The 15,460-nt window shown below is 32.2% G+C and overlaps 1 protein-coding gene and 1 pseudogene across 2 annotated transcripts in view; both read left to right on the forward strand.

The window, feature by feature from the left end:
- SPAG16 (sperm associated antigen 16) overlaps positions 1-15,460 on the forward strand; it is a 747,944-nt gene that overhangs the window by 410,022 nt on the left and 322,462 nt on the right. The gene's annotated exons all lie outside the window — the stretch shown is intronic.
- LOC109445084 (destrin) lies at positions 2,438-2,945 on the forward strand (annotated as a pseudogene).

Below are 15,460 nucleotides of genomic sequence, written 5' to 3' on the forward strand. Positions count from 1 at the left end.
TAGCCCTTTAACAATGACTGCTCCTGTTTGAAAGGTCTCCAGAGCATTGCACAAAAGTGAGTAGCTTCTAAATTGTCTTTGTGCCTCCTCAAGGCATCAAAAAAATATTATTCAGGACGCATTTCTTTTGCTTTAGAGATAAATCGTTTCTCATTTTCCCTTTGACATAGTTTTCCTTATAATACGTTTGGCATAATTTGATTAATATTTACTCTCTGAAATCCTTTTAGTTTGGTAACCAAGATATTTAAAATACAGTCTCCATATTTAAACATACAAGGAAATAGGGTTCAAATTTTCCCAAATTTTCAAGATTTCATTATTTGGGGGTGACATGTAAACTCTGAATAAGTAAGAAAATAGAGGAACATTTTAGAAAATATAAAATCACATTTACAAAGAAACAAAACTAGTATTTAAAATTTGGCTACTATGATGACACACACACACACACAAAACATTGAAATAGAAATATCAATTATAATAAATTGAATTTTAAAATTATCCCAAGTTAGAGATATATAGTGTACATGAATTCAAGGTTACAACAGTAACATTTTCCTTTAAGGTGGAGAAATGTTCAAAATTAAGATAGCAACATAGCAAGCCCAACATAAGTTCTCCAGTTCCTAATTTAAATAGTTATATACAAAAGACATAAGTACATGAAACACAGAAGATATGAAGAAGCAAAAACATGCCTGACCCAGGCTTAATTTCTCCTCTTAATTTGATTTATTTACATTCTTATTTTTTCCAGAAAATACTTAAACCTGCTTACAAAGATAAATAAGACATGACAAAAGAGTATAAATTAAAGATGGAAAAAATAAGAAAGGATAAATATTAAGGAGAGAAAATCAAACCAGGAATATACAAAAATGTATGCTATTATTATCAGTGCAGTTCATAATGCTCAGTAACACTTAGATTCAAGCTTTCAAATAGCCAAGCAAAGGACATTTAATTTATATAATTAAACAAGTTTAAGATACACCCAAGCTGAGCATTTAAGAAGAAAAAAATTAAACATTATTAGTAAGTGAGAATTTTCACTGAAGAAGCTCATCAAACAATGTAGGGTGGTGCATTAAATGATGTTCTCAACAGTGTCCTTATAACGGATGCATTGATGAGTTTAAAAGTGTAGCTCCTCATAATGCATAAATATGTTCTAAGAACATCACCTATGTTCAATCAGTCAGGGGTAATACAGAGGATTACTAATTGGAAGTACCAGAATTCTCTTCAGAACATCGTTTTGAGCCAGCTTTAGGTTATAGAGGAATTGAAAGAAGTCCAAAAACGACAGTAGAATTCAAAAATACAATGGAGATGAGTTAAGAACAAAACTGATATTGAAGATAATTAAAATAGTGATATGGAGGACACATATTAAAGGGCATAATAGAATGTAGAAAAAAAGTAATAACTAAGGCTATGGAGCTCTAAACTCTTGAAAGCAGATTTTTTTTGTTAATGTGGTTTATCATAATGACTGGTTTGTGGATGTTGAACTATCCTTGCATTCATGGAATAAATCCCACTTGATCATGGTGTACATTCTTTTTAATGTATTGTTAAATGTGGTTTGCTAATATTTTGTTGAGGATTTTTGCATTTGTGTTCTTCAGGTATATTGGCCTGAAATTTTATTTTCTTGTGGTGTATTTGTCTTGTTTTGGTATCAGGATGATGCTGGCCTCATCAAATGAGTTTGGAAGAGTTCCCTCCTAATATATTTTTTGGATGAGTTTGAGAAGGATTAGTATTAAATTTTTGAATGTTTGGTAGAATTCACCAGTGAAGTCGTCTGGTCCTGGGCTTTTGCTTGTTGGGAGGTTTTTGATCACTGGTTCAATCTCCATACTAATAATAACTCTATTTAGATTTTATATATACACACACACATATACACAGACACACACACATATTAGGTTGGTACAAAAGTAATTGCAGTTTAAAAGGTTAAAAATAATTGCAAAAAATGCAGTTACTTTTGCACCAACCTAATAGATATTTGTACACCCATGTTCATAGGAGAATTGCCCAGAATAGCCAAAAGGTAGAGGCAACCCAAGTGTCCACTGATAGATGAGTGGATAAACAACATATGGTATATACATACAATGAAACATTAGTCAGCCTTAAAAATAAAGGAGATTCTGAAACATGCTACAACATGGCTAAAACTTTCAATGCACATCCCATAAAATCAGATATAATAGAAAAAAATCTACCATCACCCTGATTCCTGTAAGTTTTAACCCCATGAACTCTTTTTGTAATTTGATAAAACAAAATTGATTTTAACAAATATCAGGCAAAATAACACATAAGAAGAAATGCCTGGGTTGTTTGATCCCACTTCTGTGAGGAGGACTGGTTGGTACCTGCTGGCTCCCTCTGCCATGTCCCTGCTACTGCTCCGGCAAAGATGGCCTCAGGAGTGCAAGCTGCTGGTGAAGTATATCACATTTTTTATGACATGAAAGTTCATAAGATTACACACCAGAAAAAAATCAAGAAAAGAAAGTTGTAATTTTTTTTTTTTTTTTTGCCTCAGTGCAGACAAAGACTGCACCATTGTTGAAGAAGGTTGGAGATGTTGGTGGGACCATAACTGATCCTTTCATGCATTTTGTGGGAATGCTTCCTGAGAAAGATTATCATTGTGCTTTGTATAATGCAAGATTTGACACCAAGGAACCCAGAAAAGAGTTGATGTGTGTGTGTGTGTGTGTGTGTGTGTGTGTGCACCAGAGCTAGTACCTCTGAAAAGTAAAATGATCTAGGTGAGCTCCAGGATTGTAACCAAAAATAAATTCCAAGGAATAAAACATGAATGTCAAGCAAATGGTCCAGAAGACCTCAATCAGGCTTGCATTGCTGAAAAGTTAGGTGGATCTTTAATTGTAGCCTTGGAAGGATGTCCTGATCCTTAGATCATCATTCAGTGCCACGAATCGAAAGCTTCCATGTTTAATGTGTTCTCTTGCTATATAACTAAAGCAGATATGTTTAGGCCAGGGTTGCACTGAGGGGGAGCTGTCTTGTCATCTGTTACAGTAAACAAAATATTCTATAAATATGCAAACAGCCCTAAATAAATCTAAAATGACAAAAGAAAAAATGATTTGATTCCATAATGAGAAGCAATAGAGTAGAAATGGACCCATTATATATCAAATATATAGTGTGCTCAGCATATAAAAAATGTATCTAAAGCTATTATCATTAAAATATGAGCTTAGGCATTAGTGAATGTTCGGGGGAAAATGCAAGTTTAAATCCTAATTTCACCATATAAACAAAAATGTCAATGAATTAAAGTGTTAAAAGTATATATACATATATATACATATGTGTGTGTGTATATATATATATATATATATATATATATACACACACATATGTATATATACACACTTTGTGTGTGTGTGTATTATTTTATAACATTAAATAAAACATTATTTTATAACAAGAAAAGTACCCCTAATATTAGATTAGATACAAAAGCAGAAGTACAACTTTATATACTGTATAATCCTTTTGTAAAAATATTAATGTAAATATAGCTGACAGAGGAAGAGAGAGAGAGAGAAATAATTTTCTTAAATATACCAAAATCTTACAAGTATTTTTTTCTGAGCTATGTGATTAAAGGTAATTTTTATTTTCTTTGACACTTCTTTACACATTTTCCAAGTACTTTGCAATATACATTTATTTAGTTAATAAGTGAAAAAATAAGCATAATTGAAAATAATAATGCCTTTTTATACCCTAAACAATGTTTGAATTAATTTCTTTAAGTGCTTCTTGGCTGCTTGCTCATTTTTCCCTGTCTTCTGACTACCTTCGCTTTTCTGTTTTCGTGTTTTATCTTGATTGATATGGTATGTGACCTACTATGGCCACCTGTGTTCCTGTACTCACCAAGGGAAGCGTAAGGGGAAGATGAAATTCGCACCCTAGCAGTTACGTTATTTATCCTGCTTCCTTCTGGCTCCAAGATGCTTACAGCTTGTGCAGGTCACCTGAAGCTCTGGGAGAGTCAGTCTGAGCTCACCTTTGGAGCTGGAAGTTTAACTAGACTCAGTAGGTGGTTCTTAGACTCTTTCAACTTTTGAATAGCTTAGTTCAATCTAGTTCTACTTTTTCTGCTTATAAATTCAGGTAGTCTTCATTATTCTCATGATTTTTACATTAGAACCTGTTATATCATTCAGCATACCTAATATTGCTATTCTTTCTTACAGTCCACTGTAAGAACATAAAAATTGTACTAGATCTTGTAACTGTTTCACCTCAGACTCTATTCTGTCTGACAAAATTTCCCATCAGCACTTTCTTTATCTTGAACTCATGATATGTGGCAGTCATCATATCTATTTATCTCTCCTTTGGTATCCATTAGGGAATGGTTTTTTTGTCACTTTGAATTTTACCCAATAAAACCCCTTAAATACAACAAAGCCAAATTTCAAAGGTAAATAAAAAGATCGAAGAAAACAAAACAGAGACATGGTAAAATCACAGATGAAATAATTTATAAGATTTTAAAACATGCAGGTACTACCATAGTTAATTGGGGGAAAAAGACCTTTTATTTGTGATTCTAAGGTCAGTTTTAAATGTACACTTCAGTACAGAAAAATGTAAACCAATAAAGTACTTAAATTAAGCTTTTGAGAAAAAAACCAAAATGTAAAATTTACCTTAATCTCTGCTATGATTACTAAAAAATGGAGTAAGATAATTATAAATTAAATTGTCATACTTCTTTATATTTATTAGAGCTAGCATCTTGATTTTAGATTAAATATGTAGTGTAGGAGTATAATGTTTTGTGGCTTTATGCACATTTTATTATACACTGAGACTGCGTAATCACTGTGTATACTGTGTTTAGGCCGATTTTATGGCACTTGAAGGGTAACAGGATTCCTTTAAATGATAATAGGAGTTTATAGTGATTGTGTTTCCTTTATGGAATATCTGATTGATTTATTTAGTGGCCTATTGTTAATTTATTTCAATGTGTAAAGATAGTTAACTTCTGTAATGTCCAACACATTATACGAAGCTGTCTACATAGCTGCCTCAATCCACTGATTTACCTACAATTTCAAAATAACTACTTTATTTTAAGTCTGTAGTATTAGATTTCTGATGATAGAGTAGAAAATTTACTGGGCTTAGATTCAGAATGGAAGTCAAATCCTATGTCCTTGGGCAATGATTTCACTAACCTTCTTTATTTCTCTTCTCCAAGTTACAGAAAGCTGTGAATTTGAAATCGAAAGTCTTAGGTTTAAATCCTGGCTCCATCCAGTGTTACTGAATGTTTGACATTGGACATATTTCTTGATTGCTATGCTATGCCCCCTTTATGTGAAATGGGAATCATATCTATTACCTTAAGCTAAACAAATGAAATAATGAATCTGGAAGTGTTTTGTAAATTGCAGAACTTCATTCTAACTTTTTATGTAGCAAATATATGTTCAGTGCCTATTTTTATGCTGAGTTCCCTTTCCTTGGAAGTGTTCACATCTTATAGAGGTGGCAGATACAAGTATTGTTCACTCAAGGAGTCAGACAATATACAGATGTGCAAAGTGTTACAGGAGGCTTGCCGAAGAACCACTCTCTAAATAACTATGAGAGACTTGACTAAAGTCATAGCATTTGAGGGGGGGTTTAAACAGAGAAGGAAAAGAGCTCCAGAAAGAGGTAGAAACGTGATCTTTTGACAGGAGCAAGGAATACCAATGTTGTGAGTGTAGGATATAGAAGGAAGTGTGGTGGAAACTGAGGTTCGCAAAGCATTTTGACACAGAGGGCAGAGGTATGGAGGCCAACCGAGTATGGACTTTCTCTTTGGTATAGTATGGAGCCATCAGTGCCTTTTAATGATTCTTTATGCAGATTAGGGCCAACTGATTCCTATGCATTATATATTTTGCATATACTTTAAGTCTTGTGGCAGTAGAAGATGCCAGGTAGTTAATCCATAAGACCTGCAATCCTGAACTCAAGGGTCACAGTTTAATGAACTGAGTGCAGGTAAAATTTGGAATAAAAGATATAGTTTAACCAATCTGGTTGTAATTATTTAACAGTAAAAAAAAATGACACAGTAGTAAAATGTTGACAGTCAGGTAATCCTCAAAGTTTGTAACAGTCCACTACTGATGAAAATGGCTGGGCAACCTCTCTGTTAATAGGATCTGAAGGCATAGTGCTTTAGGAAAAAGTGCATTCTGGCCTCAGAAATATTTGGTAGATGTCCTTCTTCCATGTATATTCATGAACCTAGGCAATTCATATAATGTGTGCATGCATATGTTTATCATACATAATGTATGTGTGCTGAATGAATATATGGTACATAGTACATTTACCCATTAAGTTTACATAATTACCCCTTCCGCTCATAACACTGACAGAACTAGCCTAATTTTCATTAAGCATGACTACAGTTTTCCTACACTAATCATACTAATGCCATATTTGTTTTGATACCCAAGAAAGTAATTAGGTTGTTTCAGTGATAGTGAATATAGTATGTATATTAACAAATTGGTACATGTTTTATTTCATTTTTCATTTAATATAATCAACAGATAGAAATCCTCGTCAACTAGCTAACAATTAAAATAAGCATTCTTTTCCCTAAACTTATTTAGTTTATTATTTGAAAACATGATATTAATAAATTTGCAAAGATATTAATTAACAATTTTCAAGAAAAAATTCAGTTGTTGATATTCGAAATCTAAGTATAGTAAGAGCAACTTTTCAATCATAACAATTGCATCATTGGTGCAAGACTGTCTATTGCTAATTGAATTCAGTATTTTCTTTATTTTCACATTTAATGAATATGTTAAACCCTTTTTAAAAATGCTGATGATTTATGGAACATTCATATATTTGAAACTTAATTATAAAAGTCCTTAGAAATTATATCTGCCATCATCTGCTTATATGACTATTATATATACCACTTGAATGTAAAATTAGTGAACTATATATTTTTAAAAATTATGTATATGTATATAGATATAAATGATATAGATATAGATATAGATATGTATACACACACACACAGGCGTTCCAAAAAATGTATACAAGAGGACACTTTGGTCAATGTTGCTCAAGCAGTAGTTCGATGTAATCAGAAGTGTCTGGATGCAGATGGTAACCACTTTGAGCACCTCTTGTAATTGCAGAAGTCACATGTGACTTGTATTCATCTTTTGTTATCAGTATATATTGAATATTACAATTTTAAGACAGTTTTCCTTTCTTAAAACGTATATACATTTTTCTGTCTCTCTCTCCGCCCCCCCCATATATACAGACAGACACACAGACAGGCAGCCATATATACATACATATGTATGTATGTATGTATATATATGTGTGTGTGTGTATATATGTATGTGTGTGTATATATATGTGTGTGTATATATATGTGTGTGTATATATATATGTGTGTGTATATATATACACACACACACACACACATATATATATATATACACACACACACCATGTTTCCCTGAAAATAAGACCTGATAGGAAAATAAGCCCTAGCATGATTTTTCAGGATGACATCCCCTGAACATAAGCCCTAATACATCTTTTGGAGCAAAAATTAATATAAGACCCGGTGTCATTTTTGGGGAAACATGGTATGACATTTGCCACGTTAATTATTTTTAAGTGTACAACTTGCAGTGATACTAATTACAATGCTACATAACCATCACCATAATCTATTTCAAAAATTTTCATCATCTCAAACAGAAACTGTGTCTCAAAAAAGTCAAAATATAGAATTACCATATGATCCAGCAATTCCACTTCTAAATATGTATTTAACAGAATTGAAAGCAGTGACTCAGAGCGATAGTGGTACACATTCACATGTTTCACTTCTTGAGGAACCGCCAAAATGTTTTACACAATGGCTGCACTATTTTACATCTCTGCCAGCAATCTACAAGGGTCCATTTTTTCACCTCCTTGCTATCATGCATAATTCCTAATGACTAAAGATATTAATCATTTTTTCATGTACTTATTGGCCATTTGTATGTCATCTTTGGAGAAATATCTATTTAAGACTTTTTCACACTGTAAAATTGGGTTGTTATTTTGGTGTTGAGCTGTAGTTCTTAAAGTTTTTTTAAAATTTACTGGGGTGACATTGGTTTGTAAAATTATATAAGTTTTATGTATACAATTCTATAATACATCATCTATACACGCGTTCGAACAATTAAGTTTGCAAACTCATCCTGGAAAAAGTGCTACATACCTCATTGCTGAATATTACTATTGTCACCTCTGAAGTGCTCCCCTTGGGAAGCTTTGCACTGATGCCAGCACCTAGTCCATCCTTCAAAGAAGTTTTGGAACTCTTTTTCTAGAATGGCCATCAGAGCTGTTTTTGTATTACGCTTGATGTCCTGAATGTCATCATAATGTCTCCTTTCAATATTTCATTTATCTTTGGGTAAAGAAAGAAGTCATTGGGGGTTAGATCAGGTGGGTAGGGTGGGTGTTCCAATACAGTTATTTGTTTATTGGCTAATAACTCCCTCACACACAGTGCCGTGTGAGCTGGTGCATTGTCATCATGCAAGAGCAACGAATTATTGCTCTTGTTCAGGTTGTTTAACTTTTTCACGCAGCCTTTTCAGCACTTCCAAATAGTATACTTGGTTAACTGTTTGTCCAGGTGGTACAAATTCATAATGAATAATCCTCCTGATTCTAAAAAAGGTTAGCAACAGCACTGCAACAAGTTTGTGAACTTCATTGTCACACCTTGTATTGCATTATGTGTTCACCATCCAGAGTCTGTTCCCCCTTCACCACCATATATTTGACCCTCTTACCCTCTGGTAACCACTAAACTATGGTCTGTGTCTATGAGTTTGTTTTTTTTGTTGTTGTTGTTTTCCCCTTTTGTTTTTGTCTTGCTAGTTTGTTGCTTTCAGTTTTATATCCAAGATATGAGTGAAGTCATGTGGTTCTCAAACTGTTTGTGTCTGACTTGTTTTGCTAAGCTTGATATTCTCAAGATCTATCCATGTTTTAACAAATGGTAGTATTTCATCTTATGGCTGAGTGATATTCATGTGTATATATATATATATAAAATCATCATCTATTTATCTAATCATCTATTGAAGGACACTTTTGTTGTTTCCTTGTCTTGGCCACCATGAGTAATACTGCAATGAAGCTAGGGGTTCTTAATGTATTCTGGATATTAATCCCTTGTGTCAGTCCTTCAGGTAGCTGCCAGACAGGCTAGAACAGACAAGCACAATAATGTGTTTATAAGATTGGTTCTGCTCCCTCCAGAACCAGGGACTACAGTCCAACACTGGGAATATGGGCTTCCATTATTGGGACTGCTGCCAAGCCAGGGAGGGGGTCAAGTAAGCGTAAGTAAGAATGCCACAACTCTTTCCTAACCTTTTTAAGTTGTCTTTTTCTTGATTCAGCATTTGCTTGGTTGCTGTAATCCTTTGATTATGCATTCTAAAGTTCTGACAAAGTTGGTTCTGACAGTTTCTGCTTGTTTTCAATGATTTTGTAAAGAGATAGGTGTTTGAAGCTGCCTGGTCTACCATTTTGCTGATATCACACCTTGTACTATAGTTTTATATTCTAACTAGAGTCAGTGGAATTAGTAAGTACCTGAGAATTATATGACAGGCATTGTAATAAGTCGTATAGGAGACATACAGGTGGAAGAGTGGCCCTCAAGGAATTTAGAGACTCATATGACTTGCATATAAATTTCTATTACACAAGGTAGTTTATGACCTGCAATAAAGCAAGGTGTTGCGATAGGATAAATAATGATAACTTTTAAGGTGGACTTTGCAGGTTAAGTGGGATTTTTATTGTTGGAAATAATGGGGAGAAAAGGCTCAGCTGTGACAGCGTGAGTGTAATACAAGGAATGAGAAAAACAGAGAAGTATCCTGTTTTATGGGTCTGTAGGCTATTTGTAGAGTTTTGAAGGAAGATAGAGACAGATGATAAATACTTTTATATTTTAGTCAAAGGGCAATGAAAATAAAAACTTTTAAGGAAAGAAATACTAAGATTAAAGCTATTGCTTCAGAAGTTTAGTTTGACAATTATGTATAGAATGAATTGAAAACGTGAAAGCATGTGTTGGTTTAAGATGAGTATATTTTTCTTAGTAGCTGAATTCCTCCTTTTGTATATGAGTAATTAAGAATTATGTCTCATTTGGAAAATTTATATAAATCAATAGCTTAAAAATTCCAGTGTATTTTGTAGAACAAATGAAAGCCATTTCTAGTGTTTAGTTATTAATCCATCACAAACTTTGCATTTACATCTAACACAATGCAATAAATATATTAAGCCTATATTTTGCAACAAGAATTTAGATTCTCTATTGAATATTGTTCATAACAATAGCAGGTGTATTTTCTTCCTATTATGAAATAATTTTTCATCGATTAAGTGTCCATTACCCTGACTTTAAAGACCAATGTTGACATGTGTACAGAATTTTCAGGGCCTTCTAATTATAGTATTTTGGCTCCCTATTTAGGAATAAACAGTATTTTCTGTTTAAAAATATTCTAAAATATTAATTCTATACCATAAGTCTATGTCAATTAACAACATGCTTTATTTATGGCATCACTTCTAGTTTCTTTTTAATGCCCTGGATGTTTTATCTACATGGATGCTTAATAAATGTTTTTTATGACAATCAAATATTAAGCAACTTTCTTAGTAAAATTTCCCCATAGCTATAGTGAAAATAATTTCCTGTGCTTTGATTATTTAATAGTAATTAATCCAAAATACTGTCCAAACCATCTCTGCCCCAACACTTTATAGTACTAAGCAAATGAACATAACCATGACAAAAATACTAAGTATCTCTTCCGTGACCAGGTGTTTCTTGTTTGTTTGTTTGTTTTTCTGTATTTTATGGCTGCCTCCCATCTGTAGCACTTTGTTATAAGACATAATAAGGACTAAAATAGATTAATCTGTCCAGGACAGAATGAAAGAAAAAATAATTTCTGAGAGTATATAGTATCAGCAAGGTTCATCTCAGCCATTCAAAATTGGTAGAATGCACATCCTCTGTTGTTCATCACCCATAGTTAATGCAACTAAAATGTCCTCCATATAATGACACTGAGACCTCACCAGAGATAATAAGTATTAGTGTATAAAGACAATATATAAAGGCCTTATCTAGTAGACCCTCAGAAATTGCATATGAGTTACTTCAAGTCCAAGATAGTGATCGGACCTGGAAATTTTACTCTCTGCTTAAAGTTTATCATTACAACGCAAAGGAAAGGAAAAGAGAAAATATATATTTGTACCAAAACTAGGAAAATTCATCATCCAAATGCTGGAAACGTTGAGGACTTTTGTAAAATGTAGCTCATCTAAAACCAGAGTGGAAGAGGAACAATTAGATAAGCCTATATAATATTACATACATACATACATACATATATACTTGTACATACATATATACAACGAAAACAAGAGATTGCGACTCAGGAATTCCATACCTAGTCTGTCATTGGCTAAAAGTTACCTGTTCTTCATGCAAACATTTCGAAAAATATCCTAGCCAATGTAGAAATTAATTAAAATTAAAATATTAAACATTTGAATGAAACAAAGAGGGATAAAAACAGGAGAATATAGTACTAAGTGCATATTTATTATTAATATGGATATTAAATTTCAAGAAATATTAAATACTTCATAAGAAAATAAAAATAGATTAAAATAATAATGTGGAACAAATGTCCAAGATTTCTCTAAAAACCTGATGGAGTTTGAGGGGTTTGGAGAAAAAGATGTAAAACATAATAATCACATTCCATGAAGAGAAATCAATATTTATTATTTTTTCTTGACCACTAAAGGAAATATAACTTGTAGCTTTTTAATTATTACAGAAGACAGAAACAAAGTTCAAATCAATATAATAAATGAAAGAAAATATTTTTAAAAATAAAGAAAAAGGAAAGTAAAAAAATAAATAAATAAAATGATCAATGATAGCATTAGCTATTACAATATATAAGATTATGTTAAGCTTTCTTAAACTCCAGGGACTTTCAGTTTTTGTCAATAAATAACTAAATTTACTTATTTAAAAACCCACCTAAACATCATGACACCTAAAGTTTCAAAACATGAGGCAAATGCAATTAAAAAACAAATTATGTCTAAATATCAATATCAGAGTACATTTCAAGGAAATAGAATAAATAGTATAAGAAAGGTACTTAAATAAATACCATTTAAAATCCACAATACAGCTCATTATACTATGAGCCAGTTTTTATTGAGTGCTTCCTATATGCCTGGCATTATTCTAAATGCTTATAAGTGGCTGCTCAGGTAACTCACACAGTAGCCTATTAATTAGGGACAGTTATTACCGGTGTACCTGTTTTATAAATGGGAAACCTGAGACAGATAAATTAAGAAGTTTGCCTTGCCATATAAGCAGCAAATGATAGAGCTGGGATTTGAATTCATTCACTTAGGCTCTGGAGACTTTGACCTTAATTGTTACATAATATTGTCTGCTTTTGTAACTATCGTCAACCATCAGCTACCAGAGTAAGATATCATTAAAAAAGGGATCTGCATGAACATTGACAAAACTACCATTATCATAATAATGATGTTCAAATAATAATGTTCTATTTTCTAAGTCTTCAATAAATCAAAAAAGGTAAAATCAATAAAAAGTCAGACTTTAAATATACAAAATAACAAGATATATATGTGTATATATCTATACAGACATATAAATATGTAGATAGATATATACATATAAAACTTTCTACCTTAAAAACAAACCACATATATCATTCTCAAATACCTATAGAAGAGTTACAAAGGTGATAAAGATGATGTCCTAGAATATAAAGTTCATATCAAAATTTTTCAAACATTAGAAATATACATGCCACATTCTCAGGTCCTGCTGACATAAAACTGGAAATTAATAACAAAATGTTAAATCAAATATTTAATCATATAACAATTTAATAACAATCAAATCTAAGAGAATTTTAGAATGTAAGTATATATTTATTAATTAATGAACGGAAGTGACAATATTACATAGCACAGTGCAAATGCTGATAAGAAAACAGTTTTCAAAGAAATACATTTATAACTAAGTAAGATAGAATATAAACAAACAGATAAACAAATAAATAAAAGTATCATAGTTGATAATCTAGAGGAAGAAACAAAATTAACCTATTAATATATTAGAAAAGAAAATTTGGTAAATTCCGGAATGGATCTTTTGTGGGGGAGAGGAATAAATTCCACCACAATAGGCTAAAAAACAAAACAAACAAACAAAAAACCCTGGAATATCTAAAAAAAGGAGAGAGAAAGACAGAACTAAAGATGGCAACTTCAGTATCTTTTATAAATTAATCTCAGAAGTGACATACCACCACTTTTCACATCTTCTGTTGGTCATGAGCACAACTCTGGTACAATGTGAGGGGAATACCAAGAGATCTTTGGGGGCCTCTTAGAGGTTGGCTACCACCGTACACCCTCTGGTACCCAATGAGTCATGTCCCTCTTTTAATTCTTTGTAAGGAATTATATTTTACAATATAGGAAATTTTGTCTCAAGGAAGCTAAGAATCTTATCCAAGATACTGCTATTAAGACAATTGAGATTCACCCAGGTCTTCTGACATAAAACCTCGTGGCTTTTCTCTCGCCATAAAAGAGATGCCTTGGAGCTTACACTACTGAGCTTTTGAAATTGTCTTGACCATCTTTTCCCAGTTTTGCTTTATCCTCTAGTCTTCAATTTACCCTCTTCTATATCTCACTGGTATAAATATCCCAGACTGACAATATTTTTCTCTGCTTTCCCAGATTACTCTTTTTGTTTGCAATATTGTGATAGACATACACTGTATATGACATAATCAGACCTATTAGAATTACATGAAAAGTTAAGAGTAAATACTTGCAATGTGAAAGCATGTGGATCTTTCCAATATTATTCTGCTTGAGCTGCCACAACAAAACACCACAGTCTGGATAGCATAAACAACATAAATTTATTTCTCTTAGTTCTGGAGGTCAGAAGTCCAAGATATAGGTTCAAACTAATTTGATTTCTGGTGATGGCTTTCTTCCTGGCTTGCAGGTGGTTACCCTCTCTCTCTTTTCTCACATAGTGGAGAGAGTCAGCAAGCTCTCTGGTGTCTCTTGTAAAAAAAACTATTCCTATTAATCATAGACCTATCCTTATGACCTCATTTAACCTTTATTATTTCTTTACTCCATATGGTCACATTAGGTGTTAGGGCTTCAACATATGAATAATGGGGACACACAATTCATTGAGTTCTTAGATTCCCTGAGGAGAAAATGTTGTGCTTGGATTTTGAAATATAGCTTTCAAGGGACATTTTTTCCCCCCAAAGAGACTTGTGGTTATTTACATTATTTTTCTCAACATTAGTCCAGACAGTGAGATTTTAATATATCTGTGTTCCCAATAAGTAAGCTGTTCACAATACATAGGGTTTAATTATTGCTGTTATTTTAGAAAAATATATTTCCTGAGTTTCAAGTTCTAAAAAGATTCTTGTTTACGTTTTATATTGCACATTGCAGTTTAAAACACCTTTCTTTTAATGGAAAATTGTCAAAATTCACCGGCATAAGAGACTGATAGTAATAAAGTAAAATTTTAAAAAAATGAAAATAGCATTACCTGAAGGTAGACTTAAATTTGTTTCACTCACCTAAGTAGCTCCTTATTAGAGAGTCATATTGAATTTATATTACTATAAAGAATAAAAAAATCCATAGTGATTTAATTATTATACAAGGCCGTTGATAAACTGTCATAGATTGTCTATGCATTTCTCTACATTCCCTTTCTAGACATACATACACACATGCTCATAATAATCGAATGGCTTATTTGATAACCATTTTTGAAGTAAACCAATTTAGTTCATGAAAGATCCAGTTTTTGAATTAATATTTGAGTTTCTGATTTTATTACATTTCAAAAATACTTTGTTTATACTGTTTTAAGGAAAATGTGAAGCTTACAACAGAGAGCTAGACAAGCTATTGCATATATTAAAGTTAGTAACTAATGCATGTTATAGCCTAACTATAAGAAGTATGTTCTTAGTTATATGTAACAGTAACATTAGAGATCCAGCTAGTATTTTATTCAATTTGTACCAACTTATGTTACATTTATCAATCTATTTTCTGAAGTCAGTAAAGGAAGGAATAACTTTAAGAGTGATTTTAAGAATAAATAACAAGCCACCATGTTTACATGTTTTGATCCATTAGTCTGCAATTGTTTTTTATTGCAATTAAA

The sequence above is a fragment of the Rhinolophus sinicus genome, linkage group LG01, assembly GCF_036562045.2.
Source record: "Rhinolophus sinicus isolate RSC01 linkage group LG01, ASM3656204v1, whole genome shotgun sequence".
NCBI lineage: Eukaryota > Metazoa > Chordata > Mammalia > Chiroptera > Rhinolophidae > Rhinolophus > Rhinolophus sinicus.